The 17006-nt window shown below is 42.0% G+C and overlaps 1 protein-coding gene across 6 annotated transcripts in view; it reads right to left on the bottom strand.

Moving 5' to 3' along the window:
• KLHL29 (kelch like family member 29) overlaps window positions 1–17006 on the bottom strand; it is a 390690-nt gene that overhangs the window by 339726 nt on the left and 33958 nt on the right. The window contains exons 1-2 of one of the 6 annotated variants that reach the window (XM_084515324.1): window positions 3755–3784; window positions 2195–2457 (exon numbers count right to left, since the gene is read on the bottom strand). The exons of 2 other annotated variants lie outside the window; for them this stretch is intronic. The gene's annotated coding sequence lies outside the window, so the exon portion shown is untranslated. Of the gene's footprint in view, window positions 1–485; window positions 593–2194; window positions 2458–3754; window positions 3785–6451; window positions 6471–17006 lie in introns of those variants that run through there. 3 more of the 6 variants (XM_084515328.1, XM_084515326.1, XM_084515327.1) reach the window with 3 other exon arrangements.

The raw sequence follows: 17006 nt of genomic DNA, 5'->3' as shown, positions 1-17006 counted from the left end.
TCTCATACACCAGACCGTGGTCTTGTGCCATAGCCATCAGGTTCTGCTGCTCCAAGCTGCTAGTGCTGCCTCCCTTTGTACCTCCTGTAACCCTAATTAAAATGAGTAACTACACTGGTCACAGGCACCCAGGAAGAACATCCAAATTATGGCTTGTTGCCATTTAAGATGAATCTACTTTAAAACATTATAGCTCTTAAAAATGTCTTATTACTTAGTCTTATACATATACTATACTTACACAGAGTCTTAAAGCCTAGCAGTAAGTAGAGCTACAGTATATTATTGATTAACAAAGAGTTGTATAGATTTAAAGTATTCACTTGTAAGACACTTGAATTATTACTAAGTGAAGAATATTATGGACATAAATTAGATGCAATACAGAGCAAAAATAAATCAGCTACTTAAATGAAGCTACTTGTTTAAAATCCTAAATAATTTAAATCCTAAGACTTCAGTCACTTTGATTTAGAGCGTTTCACCTTGACATACTCTCAGAGCAGGAACAGAAACATGTAGGAAGTCACGTCTAAAATAACCAGGTATATCAGGACCGAGTACGACTGGAGCTATGCTGGAAAGGAGGAACGGTTTGAGAAACGAGCAAGGCAAAGAAGGTGTTGGACAGGATGTCGATGAGAAGCAGCTTCATGTTAGGTGGTACAAGAGCCCATTAATCAGCAGAGCAAGGGCTGGAAGGGAAGAGAAGCTTCTGGATGAGCTGGCACTGGAGCACAAGTGGCCTGTGTCAAATCCCTGGGGTTAATCACCATCCCAGCAACATGCCCGAGGAACAAAACGTGCTTTTGCTCAGCACACATGACGGCTGACAGGTGAGAGGAGGTATGCAGCTCTATTTTGAAGGTTTACATGAACACTTAATGGGCCGGAAAACAAAAACCATTCACGGAGTTCTGAATTATTCAGTAATTTCTCTAATTATAAAGTGACTTGGAGCACCGCTATTGTTCCAGGCAGTCCTTCCCTATCAGGGCCCATTGTTTAAGGCGGCGCGTTCGAGCACTGCGAGCTCCTGCACACCAAGGCGAGGTTCTCCCAAGTGTCACTTCTCCCCAACCATTTTTCCTCCAGCAGGTAATACGCACATTATCTACGCTGACCTCTCCTTAATTTATAATACCTCCATGTCATAAACCAATTATCAGCATTTGACACGAGCAGCACTTGCTAGTTTGAAAAGCAATTAAAATTTAGGAGCTGTCTCTCGCAACAAAAAAAGCATTCACAGAAGTAGCGCTACAGAAGAGCTGCGACATGCAAGCCATCATTCTAATTCTGCCTCTATCAATCAAGCTGGGTCTCGCTGAATAGCGAGACTCAGGCAAGCAAACAGCAATGTTTATGAGGTGCAGCTGGTGGTACTTACGTTAACAGCAAAAGCAGCATCAGTTAAATTAACATTCTTCATTCTTTCATTGCTCATTATGGTTTGACAGACATACCCGCAGTCCACATAAATGACTTAGAGCAAGAGAGCTGTCTAGCATCCTGCCATGAAACAAGACCACCTAATGGGAGCAGCCACTGTAATTAAAACTCTGGAAACCAAGATTTATACTAGTTTGAGGATGCAGTGGTGGGTATTATGACCTACTTTAAGTTTATTAAAGGAATCGTGAAAGCCTGTACCATTACTCTAGTGGGGAAAAAAAAAAAAAAAAAAAGGTCAACTGTTTGTGATATTTGTGATATTTGTCCAATAAGAAGGACTCTGTGTTGTTTTAATCTAGGAAGCATTCGTGTTGTTTCAGGTCTGAAGATGCAGGAAGAGCAAAGAAAAAGATATTACTTAAGTATTAACTAATCAGCTTCCCCAGGAGAACGCTTTTCCTAAATCTTACTCGTTCAAGTTCACAAGACTTTCTTTGATGGGGAAAAGCAGCAACTGGTTCTACTTAAAAATTTACAGCCACATTTAATCTCTCGGATCAAGAAAAGTTAATTTCATCAATTCAAGGCACTATTTCATGGAACTAGAAGTGTCAGAGATGAATAGACTACCAAAAATGGGGTGAAAACCCACAAGAGTTTTAAAGTACGTCTAAAGCCCCTGAATTAGACCTGACAAAGTAATAGAATGCACTCAGGCTGCAATTCAAGCACATTAAGGAGGAATTAGCATCAGAAAAAAAAAAAGTATGTTTAAAAAGAATAAATAAATCACACGGACCTGCAGTTATAGTACACCTTTAAAACGCTGTGTGAAGCTTAATACTCCTGGTTATTAGGCACAGATTAGATCACGAACAATGATTCAGCCTTCGCAGGAGGGGCTGCTGCGTGCAGGAACCTCGTGGTGCCGAGGGGTTCAGCGGGTGGAAGTGAGTGCCCCTGCTCCCCAGTGGGGCTGCGGCACTGCGAGGTGTGCCAGGAGCGGGCTCACCGGAGATCGGATGCCGGGCAGGCAGGTGTCCAGCATAAGCCCAGGAAATGCTGCGGGGAGGAACAAAAACTTCAAATCTGGCACCCTGCGGGGAGGTAAGCCCTTGCTTTCAGCTTCCCAAACCCAATCTCCCTACTGGAGTTAGCGCCTTGTTTCATCTCCCTTCCCCTCCGCCAAGAACAATAAGAAGGGTGAGATTTATAAGAAGGGTGAGATTTCCCCCCCACCCCAGCCCTTACACAGTTCAAAAGCATCATTCCCTTTTCTCCAGCAGCTCAGTGGTTGAAGCACTTGCCTGAAGCGTGAACATCTGTGGTTCAATTTCCTCCACTGAGATCTGTAACCCCACCTTCCATCCCCCTTTGTGGCCCCAGGCTACCAAGGCATAATTTTGGGGTGGTGGTGGACACTCCTCACCCCTCCCAGTTTGGTGACTCTCCCTGTCCCTACTATGGCAGCAGAGGAAGGCAAGCCTGTGCCCACAGCCACCGCTCCCATACAGGGCAGAAACAGCTCTTCCACCTCACACCATACACACGTGCCTGGGCATGGGGCAGGGAAAGGCCTTGGCCAAAGTTGTGCCCAGGAGCACACCAAGTGCACAATCCCACTCAAGCCTGTGCCCTAGCCCTATTTACCAGTACAGGTGTAGCCATGTAGAATCAACATAAGTTTAGTTTAAAATCCAACCATTAAAAACAACCTCCATTATGTATAAACTAAAGCATGCCTCCAGTGGCGACCAGTGGGCTGGCCTAACCCTGTCAGGAGCCCTGCCACCCGTGCTGCTTGCACTGGCAACTTCATGCAGAAAGCTTGGGGGGCAGGGACCCCAAAAAAAACCTCATCTGTTGTGACCAGCTGCTCTATTCCCTGTGAAATATTCATACTTCTTGCATGAGATGTATGAATTATAGCAGTGAGTGAGTTAGCTAAGGGCATATCTACAACATTTAAGAGCTCTTCTTTTTGCACCTCCCCTGTGAGGAGAAGGTGAGAGCTGGGGCTGTTTGGCCCAGAGAAAAAACGGCCTCCAGGAGGGGGGGGGGAAATCTTATTTTTAATAATAGTAGGGAGGTACAAGGAATACAGAGCCAGGCTCTTTTCTGTGGTGCCCTGTGCCAGGACAGGAGGCAATGGGCACAAGCCAGAGCACAGGAGGCTCCCCTGACCATCAGGCAGCACTTCTGTGCTGGGCGGGTGCTAGAGACCAGAGAGATTGTGAAGTCTCTGCCTTGGAGGTCTTCAAAAGCTACTTGGACATGGGCCTGGGCACCCTGCTGGACCAGGGGCTTGAACCAGAGACCCCTTCCAACCCTGACCATTGTGTCAGGACCCCGCTCTTACCTGCTGTCCCTGGGAACCTCGGCTGCTCCTCACCCAGAGGACTCCATTTTACAGCAACCAGCTTCCCAATACAAAGGGCTAAACAAAAACCCCTGGGGAACTAGTTAGTGCTTATCTTGTTTTCTTCACTGGTATCACCAAACAGCTGGGAAATGACTCCTATTACCCCAAGGGAGCATACACAACATCTCCCCAACACTCCCACTCAGGGACTCACATTGAGAGCGTGCCAGGGTGACAGCCTCTTGTGCTCACACGAGACTGCCAGCCAATTTCCAGCGAAACAAACGAATTAACATACAAAAAGTTCTTCAGGGTCTAACAGCTTCTGGGAAGCCTCTTGCAATACTTCTTGGATGGCTGCAAACCAAACTAGATACAGAGACCTTCACTCCCACTTGTTCCACGAAAATCCAAACACACACTCTGCTGAACGGGGGTGTAGTTTTGCTTGTCCCATGAGGAATTTATAAGAAAAAATATTTCAGAGAACTAGTTAAAAAACAATTTAACCGGAACAAGACAGTAAAACTTTAGCATATTTCCCCAGCCAGAACTGATATACTCTGCTTCCTAAGAATATGTATTTACTTGGAACTCTGTTGGAACACGTAGATGCTATTTGCCATCCACGGGAAGACTAAGCAGAGAGCCACATGTGAACACTGAAGATTTAAGTTTGCTGCAGATTACATTGAAATTTCAGTGATCATGTGGCAGAAAACATATATATTACATATATATAAAAATATATACACATATATATATTTTTACTTGCATCAGTTTGTAAGATAATTCCCTGAAAGTCTGCCTCATCTGTACCTTCTAAACTCTGGAGATGCCACCACCGATGAGTTGTTCTGTTTACCCACACCAAGTCAGTATAGCTTCTGTGAGTAAAATTAAGATAACCCAAACCAAGTGGCGGGGAAAAGACAGAACACATGCTGAGATGTTAGGTCACCTCACTGTTTCCAGTGCCTTTGGACCTGATCCCAAGTTCACAAGCACGAAACACCTTTTCATTTATTTTTAAGGAATGTTGGATTCTGTTTAAGAAGTCCCTTTTGGCTGTAAAAAAAGCTATTGGGTAAGACCTCAGTAACTGCTTTATGGATACTTACATAGTTGAATTAATAACTCAAGTTTTAACCAAGCAATTAACTGATTAAGGATCAAAGATGCTTTTCTCAAGCAGGTTTTTTTTTCTTAAAAACAATCCTCACTTCATACATGCAGTGGCAACTAAGCCTCAGACTTCCATTCTCTATGATTGTAAATCGTTGCTGTTGAACAGAGATGAAAAATTCTGCATTCAAAACTTCTCCAGTTACTTAATTTCGTGAAATGCAAGCCCAACAAAACACATTACAGCTTCTCACAGAGCAGAAGTACAGAACATGAATCAGCTATTCAAACTGAACTCTTATAACCTAAGAGACAAAGCTTATACGCAAAGCAGCGCACACTTTTTTCAAACCAGGTGCAAGCTTGTGAAAACGTGTTATCTTGTTGCTAATAGCGATCACCAACTGGGATTTGATAAAAGGACAACTAGGCTTAGCCTACTTCAGAAAGGGACTCATTAAAAAACAGGAGAAGAAAAGAAAAAGCACTCAATGTAACAAACAACAAGAGATTATCCCTTGCAGCAGTCTCCACCTGTGATTACAGGCTTTAGCAGTAATATGTAACACTGTCCACGATCCCGGGGAACACTGAAGATGCATGCCTATACATTTTTCAACTGTAACTCCATAACACATAAATGAAGAAGGCATTCAAATGATATTCACATTGTATTCTGAAGACATTCTTAAAGATATTTTATTTATTTATTTATTTTTTACAATTTATATTTTATACTACAGAAATCCAGTAACAGGAGGAGCCCTGACTCTAAGGAAGCCAAGTGACCTGACCAGTGGACTGAAGATTATAGATCAGCATGCCATACTACATTACGTAAGCCAGTATCATTTACAACTTCCTATGCAGACAAATTTCACTATTGAAATAGGCAGGGCTATTTCCCTACTATGAACACAAAGCAAGATCTAGAAGACAAAAATAAAGTAGAAAAAGTTACTGCCACTGCAGCTCTCAGGAGTACACACCGAGTAAAAGGACTGAGCACAACCAGGCAGAGGAAAGCATCTAGCCCAGCAGCATTGAGAGGGATATCATTTAAAATTTAAGTGTTGGCCGATGGCCCCTTCCTAGGACCTGCATCTCAGCACGGCACAACTGACTTGAGAACACCATGGGAACTCTGAGCTACACCAAAGGTTGCAACTTTCTCCAGCATAGGCTAACCCAAGGCAGGAAGGTCAAAGAGCAAGGATAAAATGAAAAGCAATCCAGTTGCAGTGCTACATACCCACTGGCTTCTCGCTTACCCTTTAGCAATGAGCTACAGACTCAGAAGTGCAGCAGAGACACCAAGTACAGCACTTAGGTCAATAAACCAAACAACGTTGCCACTGCAATGAACTGTATGCTGAATGAATGCCTCGGAAACAGTCTTTGAAGAAATTATCTGGATACTGAACCTCTTAGAAGACAGTTCTGTGAATGGACACGTCAGGAGCAGCTGAAGATGCTACCCTCTGTCATTTGTAATCATTATCTGCCAAGTAATGGTTTTATCTCTATTGTACTACGCGAGCTTCTCCTTGCCTGGGTTAGTCAAATCACCTTCAATGACTTCTCAGGCTGGGCTGGCGTGGCTGGCTGATGGAACTGGGTACCAGAGTGCTCCCGCCTCCCCTTTTACCAGCAGCACAGCATCACACAGCTGGGGAAAGTGTGGAGGAGTGGCAGTAGCATATTCCAAATGCAACAGCAATTTCCAAAATGAATGCTACTCTACCAGCTACAATTATAGCTCTCTGGGATACTAGAAATCAACAAGGTCAAAAGCTACACAAGTAACTAAGAAAACAGATGAGTCTGTTCTCAAAATTCACAACTTATGCCAATGTCTAGGAGTGAGTTAAAAAAATAACTAAATATACAAATTCATCATAGGCATGATGAACGGGGATGGGAAAATGGTTCTCCCTCCCTGCAGAAAGAGCAACATTAAATTAGGACTTCTAATGCTGAAAACTGCTGAAGGACTGGGAGCCAATTAACAGCCAATTTCTCCAAGCTGCATTTCAAATGTGATATAGGAAAATGACAATTATAGGATACTGCACACCAGACAACTGTGCTGATGAACTCACAGCATGCTACACACAGTGACAGTGTCCTCAGCCATGACATCTGCTTACATTGGAGAGTCCTGACAACTAGAGAGAAGAATGAAATTGCTAAGTGTGGTTGAAAATATATTTATATATATACACTTACACACACAAATATACATATATATACTCATACATGTGTGTATACACACACAAAATAAGAATACATCTACTAATAATAAAAAGTCAGGGTGGCATGAGACTGACAGAATCACTCTGGGGTTTCTTCTTGGTGGAATATTCATTCCCCTAGTAAGATATCTACCCGCAGATCAGATTAAAAACCTGTCTACTGGAATGAAAACGTAGCTCAACTTATCCAGGATATTAAAGTGTGTAGTGCAGCTGATATCTGATCTGATCACTTCATGCAAAGCAAGAACAAAAAACAAACTTTAAAAAGATGAAACAAGAAATACCAAGTAAAAACCATGTTGGAGGACCAAGTACGATTACAGCGGCAATTTCAGATCAATATCAATAAAAGATTTTATGGACTGTAAGATGCATATCCAACAATTCAAAATTGACATGTTGTAGGCTCTACACCAACCGCTTCCCACAACGGAAGATAATTTTGGAGATGCAGAGATCAGAGGTGAGGATATATTCTGTGCAAGAAAAGAAAAACGCATTCAACTCCTCACACACACTTTCAGAGAAATAAGCAGCTCATATCAGAAATAAAAAGAAAAAGCAGTTTCAAAACAAGAATTACATAGTCAATCAAAATAAACAGGAAAGCTTTTGAAATACGCTAATGTCAAATACCATCTACGATCGGGGCATGACCCACAAAGCTGCTATCACCTACAGTGACAACGTAAAAACTATCACCAAAAGAGCATAGTGGGGCAGATACCCACGAACTTTTGAGGTGCTAACCCCACCAAGTCCATTTAAAACACACTGGCTTTAACAGAGAAATTAAACACTTGGGGCTAAGCAGCTTACTTCCCAGAACAGACAGTGGCACGAAAAATACAATAACAGCAGCTTAAGGGAAAGCTGCCAGTGAAAACAAACTCAGAAAGTGTTGAAACTCTGGGATAAAGAGATGACCAAGAAAAAAAAAAAATCCCCTAACTCTTCTAAGCTGAGAAAAACAGGGGGACAAAAAGAGACAAATTAAGGTATACTCAAAATATCAGATACATATATATGTTTTAAAACACATTATGTTCCTTTCCACAGTGAGCAGGAAGTTTCCTCCAGCATCATCTTTACCATGGAGAAAAGATGCAGCAAGTCACACATCACAAGTGAAATGCTCTCCCAAGTCTCTTTTCCCTATCCATACACATCATGATGTTCCCACAGAAACCTACTGTTAGCATTATAAAATAAAAGTAAAACACCATTGTCAGCACATATTCTGCACAGTTAAACTAAAATGGAATTCAAACAAATGGTCTTAAATGGGTTAATAATGGAAAAAAAAATCCCCCATGCTTTCTGCCCTTTTTAAGGCACTACCACAGATCTCACTGTGAAATGCATGAAGAATGATCTACCATTGCACTCAATTTAATAACACTTTAGAACATAGCTTGCTGATAAATGTATCTTTGAGAGGTACACTGGTTGAGATACAAGTAAAGAATAAAGTGAGCATGTGGGGAGAGTAGCATAGACCTGTCCAGTATAATTTTTTTTCTTTTAAGTATTTGAATTTTGAATACTATCTGGCTGTAAAATCTAGAAGGACAAACAGTCCCAAGTCAAACAAGGATGAAGACACTAAAAAAAAAAATTCACCCAGTGTGTAAGCAAGAAACAAACCCATGGGGCCATGGACAGGACACACATTGACATGATCTGGTCACATGAGGTAGTAGGAGATTCCACTTCAAGTTACTTCAAGCTAACAGGACATTTGAATACCTTTAAAAAGAAGTTTCTGGAAAGGATCTGTTAGAACGACTCCAGAGAAGGCCATGAGGATGATCAGAGGCTGGAGCACCTCTTATGAAGCCAGGCTGAGGGAGTTGGGGTTGTTCAACTTGGAGAAGGGAAGGCCCCAGGGAGGCCTTCCAGAGGCCTTTAAGTGCCTAAAGGGGGCCTGCAGGCAAGCTGGGGAAGGACTCTTTGTCAGGGGGTGTAGGGAATGGACAATGGCTTTAAACTAAAAGAGGGTAGGTTTTAGGAAGAAATTCTTTCCTCTGAGTGTGCATTCCCTTGGTTCCAGACAATTCAGTTCATAATTAGCATACAGATAACAGACCAAATTCAACAGCTCTAAGATTTGATGCAAGCCTCGGTGTTCTGAAAGGTTGTTCCACTTCTTACCAGCACATCCTTGCCAAAACAATTTTATTCTCACATTAACGTAGGGATGCCTTTCGTCTTAAAAACACGCTGGTTCATTTCCTAAGTAAATTGAAGATGCTGAGATCAGATAACATCTCTCATCGCCATCCTACCAAGTGGTGAATGAGAACAGCAGCTTGCTCGGGGAAATTAGAGTGCTGTGTCAGAGGAAAGGCAGTTTTATCAGAGCTCCCACTCCTTCACCATTGCCTACACATCTTTTTTTAGGATAAGAGCAAAACACTTCAGTCTCCCACCCTTCTTCTTCCCCACTAACTTAGTCCAGCATCTGAAATATAAATGGGAAGGCTGGAGCTGAGCTGCAGGTAGGTGCCTCCCGTACCCACATGGGGCCTGATGTTCACCGGTTGTTATTCAGTAGCATCAGTGACAGGGCTCCGCTTCCAGCCAGTGATTATATGTTACTGCTGAAAATTATTTTCAAAAGGACAGGTAAAGAGTAGGCCCAGGTGTTGCCTGATAAAATGATTACTTATAAAATAGATCAAAAGTTGAAAAATAGTCATCTGTGACAATACAGTGGCCTGTTTCTACAATTTATACAAGCCTGTCCACAGATTTCCCTCTGAGCACCTCATTAAATCTAGGCTCAAAAGCTAGAATTGAGTGCATTTATATATTTCGGCTGTGAATGCTGTCAGAATCTGAAGATAAACTACTTCTTCCAGACAATTTAGATTTTATAATATTTGTTGGTTTCACCAAGGATGAAAGACTGTTGTTGTTTTAAATCATTGCTTTGTACAATCTGGTTTGCATACATTTAACAGAGACATTTACAATCTGATCAGCACTGGGAGTGAGGAAACAAAGGTAACCCACAACTGGGTACTTTATACCTTGACACAAGGGCTTGATTCTCCCAGTCTCGCTTTTCCTGCATTCTCCTCCTGTTTAGATAACTTGGGAGCAGGGGTGGGGGCTTTGTTAAAGAGCTCCCCACTCCTCTGCCTCACTGAGGGTAAGCTTCATCTCTCAGTCCCATAATCTCATACTTTACAACACTCCTGGCAGGTACCCAAAAAACCACACGCATACAGAGCACAGCATCTTCTCCTACAAAACAGCACTTCAGTCCAAAAAAAAAAAAAAAAAAGAAAAAAAAAAAAGAAATCAACAAACCACTTGGCCACATTTGAATAGCGAGTGACAGGTAAATAGGTAAATTTAATTCCTTTTCAAAGGGCTTCAAGTCTCCATAGTCTACTCCACGTGACCACTCCAGCCCCAGCTGCAGAGGTTGCCCAGGGAGCTCCATGCTTAACTGCAGGTGCCCAAAGAGAGGTAAGACACACAAGCTGTGGGGTACCAAACCTGTTTTCCTCTTGCCCCTCCAAAAGGGAAGAGTGGTGTGACCACAGACAACACTGACTCAGCAACCTCTCTGTGGCAATGCCAGGACAAAATGACAATGCAAAATGAAAGAGAGAGTGGGAAGGAAAACCCTTAGCTTCCCACCTCTCATATCACTTTCTCAAAAGAGCAGTCATCCACAGGGAAACACCACTTCACAAGTGCTCTGTCCTTGCTCATATTTGTTGCCTGCAATTGCTACAGAGAAATCAAAGTGTCAAAACACAGGACGCACGACCCAGAAGACAACATCTTCAGTGTATTTATGAGTGGCCTGAGAACTGGGCTTGGGGCCAGATTCCCTGCAACTCAGGAGCATACTTACAGCTGGAGTTAGGCAAAACTACTTGAGGAAAACCTCTTGTGCATCTCTTTCCTTGCAGGGACACCTGCACTGCTTTCTCTCCATGCAGCCAGCAGCAAGGCTGTAGCACATCACCTGAGCTCTGCCATGTGTCTCCTTCATTTTGGTGGCCTTCTGGGACATCTGGGATCTCAAGTAGTCCTATCTGGGGACAATGGAAGCAACAAGGCCATGCAAACACCTCTTCTGGCCTTCCCTTTCCCTCAACCTGCATGAGAAGTGCACCTCAGTGAAGGTCTCTCCAGCCCTTGAAAAGTGACACTGGCAAGTCCCAATTGCTAATGAGCACTTACCCATGAGCCAAAGTGTAACATGAGATAGTTTATGATAGAGAAGAGATTAACTTAATTTGACCAGGTGCCACGAGACTTACTGTACTGAACCAAACCCTCATCTAGGCCAGTTTTTATATTCTAATACTTGACAATGAGTTTTTTTTTTATATTATAATAAAAATTTAAGACATGTAGATGTCTCCTTGCAGATCTCACAGTATTAGAAGTGCCTACATGTATGTCTGGGCTGCAGCACTTCCCAGCTCTCAAGTCCTGGTTGACCCCAAAGATTTTGGATGCCCACTGAAGAGCTACATACACTTCTGATGGACAACAGAATGATTTTCTTTCTCTAGTTCATCTCATTTAGAAAATATTCAACCTTTAATCTCCCCACATTTGCTTTTCTTGTATGGTTACTTCTCTTCTTTTTTATCCCTTGAAATTTACTGGTTCATTCACAGAGCCTAACGTGGCACTACACTGCATTTCACATAGTTTTAATTAATAGCTTAACTGAGCTACTTGATGTTTAATACTGTGAGAGGTGACTATTTTCCTTCTTTCATAACTGTTGCTATGATATTTACAGTATATTTGAAGTAAGACTCCAACAGCCTACTTCTTATGACCTAAATATTATCCTTTCTCTATAAAATTCTAGAAACTAGCTCACTGAAAATAGCCAGAGGAAAGAACAGTCTCCCCATTTCAAAAAAAAGAAAAAAAGTCCAGACATTAAACTACGAAGAGGCTGTCTGTGAGAGTAAGCTGAAAAATCTCTCAGAAAAATTTAACCCATGATTCTCTTCAGCGTAAGGCATTTGTTTCAACTTGCTGTGCCAGTGAGAAGTTACTGTCCCCACCATATATAATCAAACTTATTTTAAATTAGTACCATTTGTATCAAAAAGATAAGTAATGATGCTTGTTTAAAGCACTGTTAAAGAATGATAGACCTCAAGATCTCCAGTGATTTTGCTGCAATGTGCTTATGCAAAAAAAACAAAAAACAAAAAAAAAAACACCATACAATGACAAACAGCCCTAGAGGAAAACTCACATACAGCAACCAGAGCTGCTGTACATTTACTGCCTATGTGAGACAGATGCAGTTTTTACAGAGCCAGCAGGACCGCTCTCAACAGTGGGAACAACAAGTCTAAAAAACAAACATCTGGACAAAGATAAACTATCGAAATTAAAGCCAGAATTTGCAGGACTTCCTTTGTGACCTTAAAGGATTAGGAGAGGTTGGTCTTACAAACATCACCCAACAGGAACAACCGCTCCCTCTTCTATGGGTGCTTTCATTTTGGTTAGCATTTGGTTAGCTTTATTATTTTCATGTTAAAATCATTCAAGACCAACCACTGCGATAGCTCTACCCCCAGAGCACAACGGGCAGCTACCACTGTAAAAAGCCCGTCAAAATAACAGATGTAAGCAGGTGGGGGGGAAAGGCAGACCCTACAAATAAAAGTGGCAACTAGCACCACGTCCGTGAGGTATTGTTTATTTATGTTTAATTCCGTCTTGCTGTTTCTGAGGCAAAACAAAAGAAGGGGGGAAAAAATGGCACAGCAAGAGGGATGAGGAAAGGTTTGTTACCATAGGTTTCAGACAAGAGCCAGCAAAGGTCTTTGTGTGAGTAGAAAACTGGAGGAAAAGACACCAGAGCAGCATGCAGTGGTGACATACAGCTGCCTGCATCCTCTCCCAGCCCACAGCCTCCATGGAGTATGTCTGTCAGCACTTGCTGGGATAACTTCCCTGGGATCTCCTTCCACAGCCCACACCCCTCCAAAGCACACAGCCAACCTTACGTAGTTCTCAGTCCTCCTCTTTCTGAAGAAACAGCACGTCCTTCGTCTCTCAGAGCATTCAGAAGTTCCTGCAGCATCCTCACAAGTGCTTCCCCTGGGACCTCCCTGGGGGAGGATTTAATGCCACGCAACCCTTCCCATAATTTCCTCTGGAAGGGATTACAAACTTACCCATTTCACAGCTTCAGAGGCAGACAAACAGACTGAAAAGCTAAATGAATTATCAGAGGCAACAGTGGATTAAGACTCATGAGCTAATGTCTCAGCTGTGTGATCACTCCATCAGAATGCAGCATCGTTTAATAACAAAAACAGCCTCAGCCAGAGATTTACGGTCAGCATCGCTGGAGGTGGGAATGAACAGGACCCATGTACTTGTTGTCATTTAGTTCTGTTTATTCCCTCACATAGACACCACACTTCTGAGATAAGAGCCTAACACTCGAGGCAAGGTCTTCAGTTTGTTGAAATCACATCACAGGACTGTAGATACAGCAGTAAACATTACTTCAGTTCTGTTGTAAGGACCATCACTCACCTCGTAAGAGCGACTGCAGCTTCATGTCCCACCCCTAAAAATGTGGGATCAGGTTGTTTGCCAATCTGATATGCTAAGGTGAAAAGACAAGAACAGAGCACCTGCAGAAAGCAAGCCATAAGGAATCCTGCCCAATCCTTCGCTTGGGGAGAGATGGCATCTCCTCCGTTTGCTTCCCAACAACCAAAGCCATCACTTTGTAAGCAGGTCTCACGCAATTAGATTTGCAAAGATGCTTGTCAAATAGAGCAAGCCATTGAATTCAAGTCCATCATCCCAAAACCCTGCAGTAGCTGCTTCTCCAACTGCATTTTTCTACACAGAACAACTACATAGACCATTTCTCACTCTTTGAAAACTATTCCACATCCCCAGATGGTGGAATTATCAACAGTTTTAAAAACCTTTTAACAGAACGACTAGATGGTTAGAAATCCCATGTTCAGTGTTGTTTTGGAAGCATTCTTCCTTGACTGAAGCTTTGATTAGAAATATTCCCTGCCACTTATTCAGGTGCTATTCTGCAACTAGTACAATACCATTTGAGCAGGCTGAAGTTAAAAAAAAAAAAAAAAAAGTGATCACAATCTCTGCAACTGAGTATTGGTAATTCTGTAGAGCCACATGCAAATGAGATTATGGAATCTTGAAAAGTAGTTAGTGTCTTTGTAAAAATAGTCCTAATTATTAAAAACCATTTTCCTTTAATACTTTTTATAAAAATTAGAGCGTTTATTGTCAAAATACTGTAAAGCCATATCAAGCACCGCAGCTGGAGACGGTGCTTTCTTTTCCAGCTAAAATGCAGGCTTTCAAAGCCTCTGTTTATGCTTCCATTTTGACAAGTTGTGTGGGATTATTTTATTTCCTCAGTTACCACAGCAGTGAAATTATTTCAGGTTAAGAAAAAAAAAGTTTCCCATGTTTTGGCTGAATAGAAAGTCTTTCAACTTTCCCATGACATTTTAATGGGAAAGAAATAACATTTTCTAAATAAATTCAAAATGGGATGCTACAAACTGAACCCCACATATTGAGGGGGGAATAGGGAGGGAAATGGGCCTTGGGAATAGAGATAAAAAAGCAATAACTATCAACGTATGTATTTAAGGCTGTCCCTTTGCTAGTTGGGTGTTGACCCTTAACATTGTTACCCAAGGGCTCAACTTTTTTAGCTACCTTGAAAATCTCAGCTCAGCCTGATGACATTCTTTTCTTGTCCTGAAGTTGTGCCCTACTTAAGAACTACTTTGTTTTGCCCTAGAGACATCTGAATTTCAGTTTTCTGGATAATGACCACAGGGACTGGGCTGTGTTATGTGACCTCCATTTGTAGCTTGAAGTGCTTTGGGCTTGCTTAGAATAGGCAAAGAAAATAAGAGGAGGAAGGGAGGCTATTTAAACTGCTATTAAGTTTTTAAAATTCTAACATTTGATTGGATAGTTGGATTTTTGTTTGCTTTACCTTCTTGAGGGTGAATCCTTTCAGACAAAGTGATCCGAATTTGCAGGGATATTTTCCACAGTTGTATCATTAAGGTAACCTCCACAATAATCTTCTAAGTAGAAGAAACTGAAGTTTTAGCTTTTCTATTTTTCTTCCCCATACTCTGAGCAAGCAGCTCTAAGTGGACTTAAAGCAAGATTTACTTCGAGTGGATATTGGGAGAAAGAAGAAATAAAGACTTAGTTAAGGGGCCCTGCGATATTCCAGATTTATTGTGCTTTCATGCTTCTGTCTCAAGCCTTCTCAGTTTACAAATAAAAGATGTTCTCCCACATTCCTCTCCTGCCAACCCTGCAACATGCTCCTGAGTCATCCTGGGCTCATTTCTCCTTGCCCATCACTACCAGTAATCGTGGGACCGTGGGCCAAACCCATGCGCAGAGACACCTGCACATCCCCAGTGTCCCCAGCTGCCGCTGATGCAGGATTTGGCAAAGCAGTTGGTAATTCCGATTGCTGGGCTCTGCCAGCCCAGCATCCAGCCCCGCTCGATCAGCACTCTGCTGGCTCTGCAAAAGCAAGGAGAGTGAGAGCATTCGTCAGGAGGAAGGAAGAAAGGAAAATAGGGCCTGAAATAGATGCTAGGAGCAGACCTGCTGAGCAAGACATCACTTTTTTTACAGTCACTTTTCTGACAGAAGAATTACAATGATATTGTTTTCCACTTTTCTAGAACCAAAAATATTGACTTCAGTTTATAAACAACTTGGGTATCTGGTTTCTGATTTATAGGCAAGGCATTTTTACTAAGGGATTTTAATTTTTATGTTGTAACTTCAAGATACACTTATGCTACATCTTATACTCATCATTTGGACGATGACAAGCTACAGATTTATTTTTATCTAGATTTACCTATGTTTAACAGCATTTCTTAAGATAAAGTATGAGTCCTCCATCGGTCAGCAGGTAAAATTCTGTTTCTACAGAAGTAAGTAGTACACTTAAAGCTCTTTCTCCCTTTAAGGCAATAACAGCATTATGCATCAGGAAAGATTTAGCAAGGTTACAGACCAAGAATATGTATCTCAGTATCACTAAAGAAGTGCCATTTCATACCACTGCTCAGACAAATACCCCAAAAAGAATTAAAAAAACTACAAGCACCACCAGTTTTATAACATTCGTAAAAAATACAAGCCTTGCAGTATAAATGACTTAATTTCTCTGATTTGCTCATATTCTTGATCGAGTCATTGCACCATAACCAGTTACCATACATCAGCAAGGCCATGTATCCAGGTATATGCTCTTAGCTGGCAGGAGATAACAAAAGCCTTCTACTGCTTTCATCCCAACTTAATTCCTTTGAAACTACTGCAAGCAAGCAACTTGCACAGTGAGTGGCCACAGGCCTGCTGATGCTGTTACCCTGGCCTTGATGGTGAACTCCAGCTCACTGAGACTTCGTCAGGAACAATGATCCTTCCAAAAAGGGGCTCACATTCCCATGGTGCCTCAAATCCATGCTCTTCCACATGCTAAATTGGGTTTTATTTCTGAACCAAGAGAGCTTGGGAAGGAACAGGACTAGGGTTTGGATAGACTAGGTTCTCACTGCCTCTTTTACCAAGGTCTGTGGGATTTTGGGCCAAGTCACAATCTTTCCATGGGCCCCAAATTAAATTAGGGACTAAAGTACTTCTCCAACACCTCAAATCAAAGCATGGACTAATGTGTTCATGTATTTAGTAATGCCAACCTATAAATAAAAGCACAATAGGCGTTCCTGTAACCCAACCTTTTCCTAGCATTTCCTTCTCCACAAATGAACATCTTTCAGGCAAGTCTGATCAAGTATTTCTCC

Source organism: Aythya ferina (assembly GCF_964211825.1).
Source record: "Aythya ferina genome assembly, chromosome: 3".
Taxonomy (NCBI): Eukaryota; Metazoa; Chordata; class Aves; order Anseriformes; family Anatidae; genus Aythya; species Aythya ferina.
This window is presented reverse-complemented; position numbering and strand designations above follow the sequence as displayed.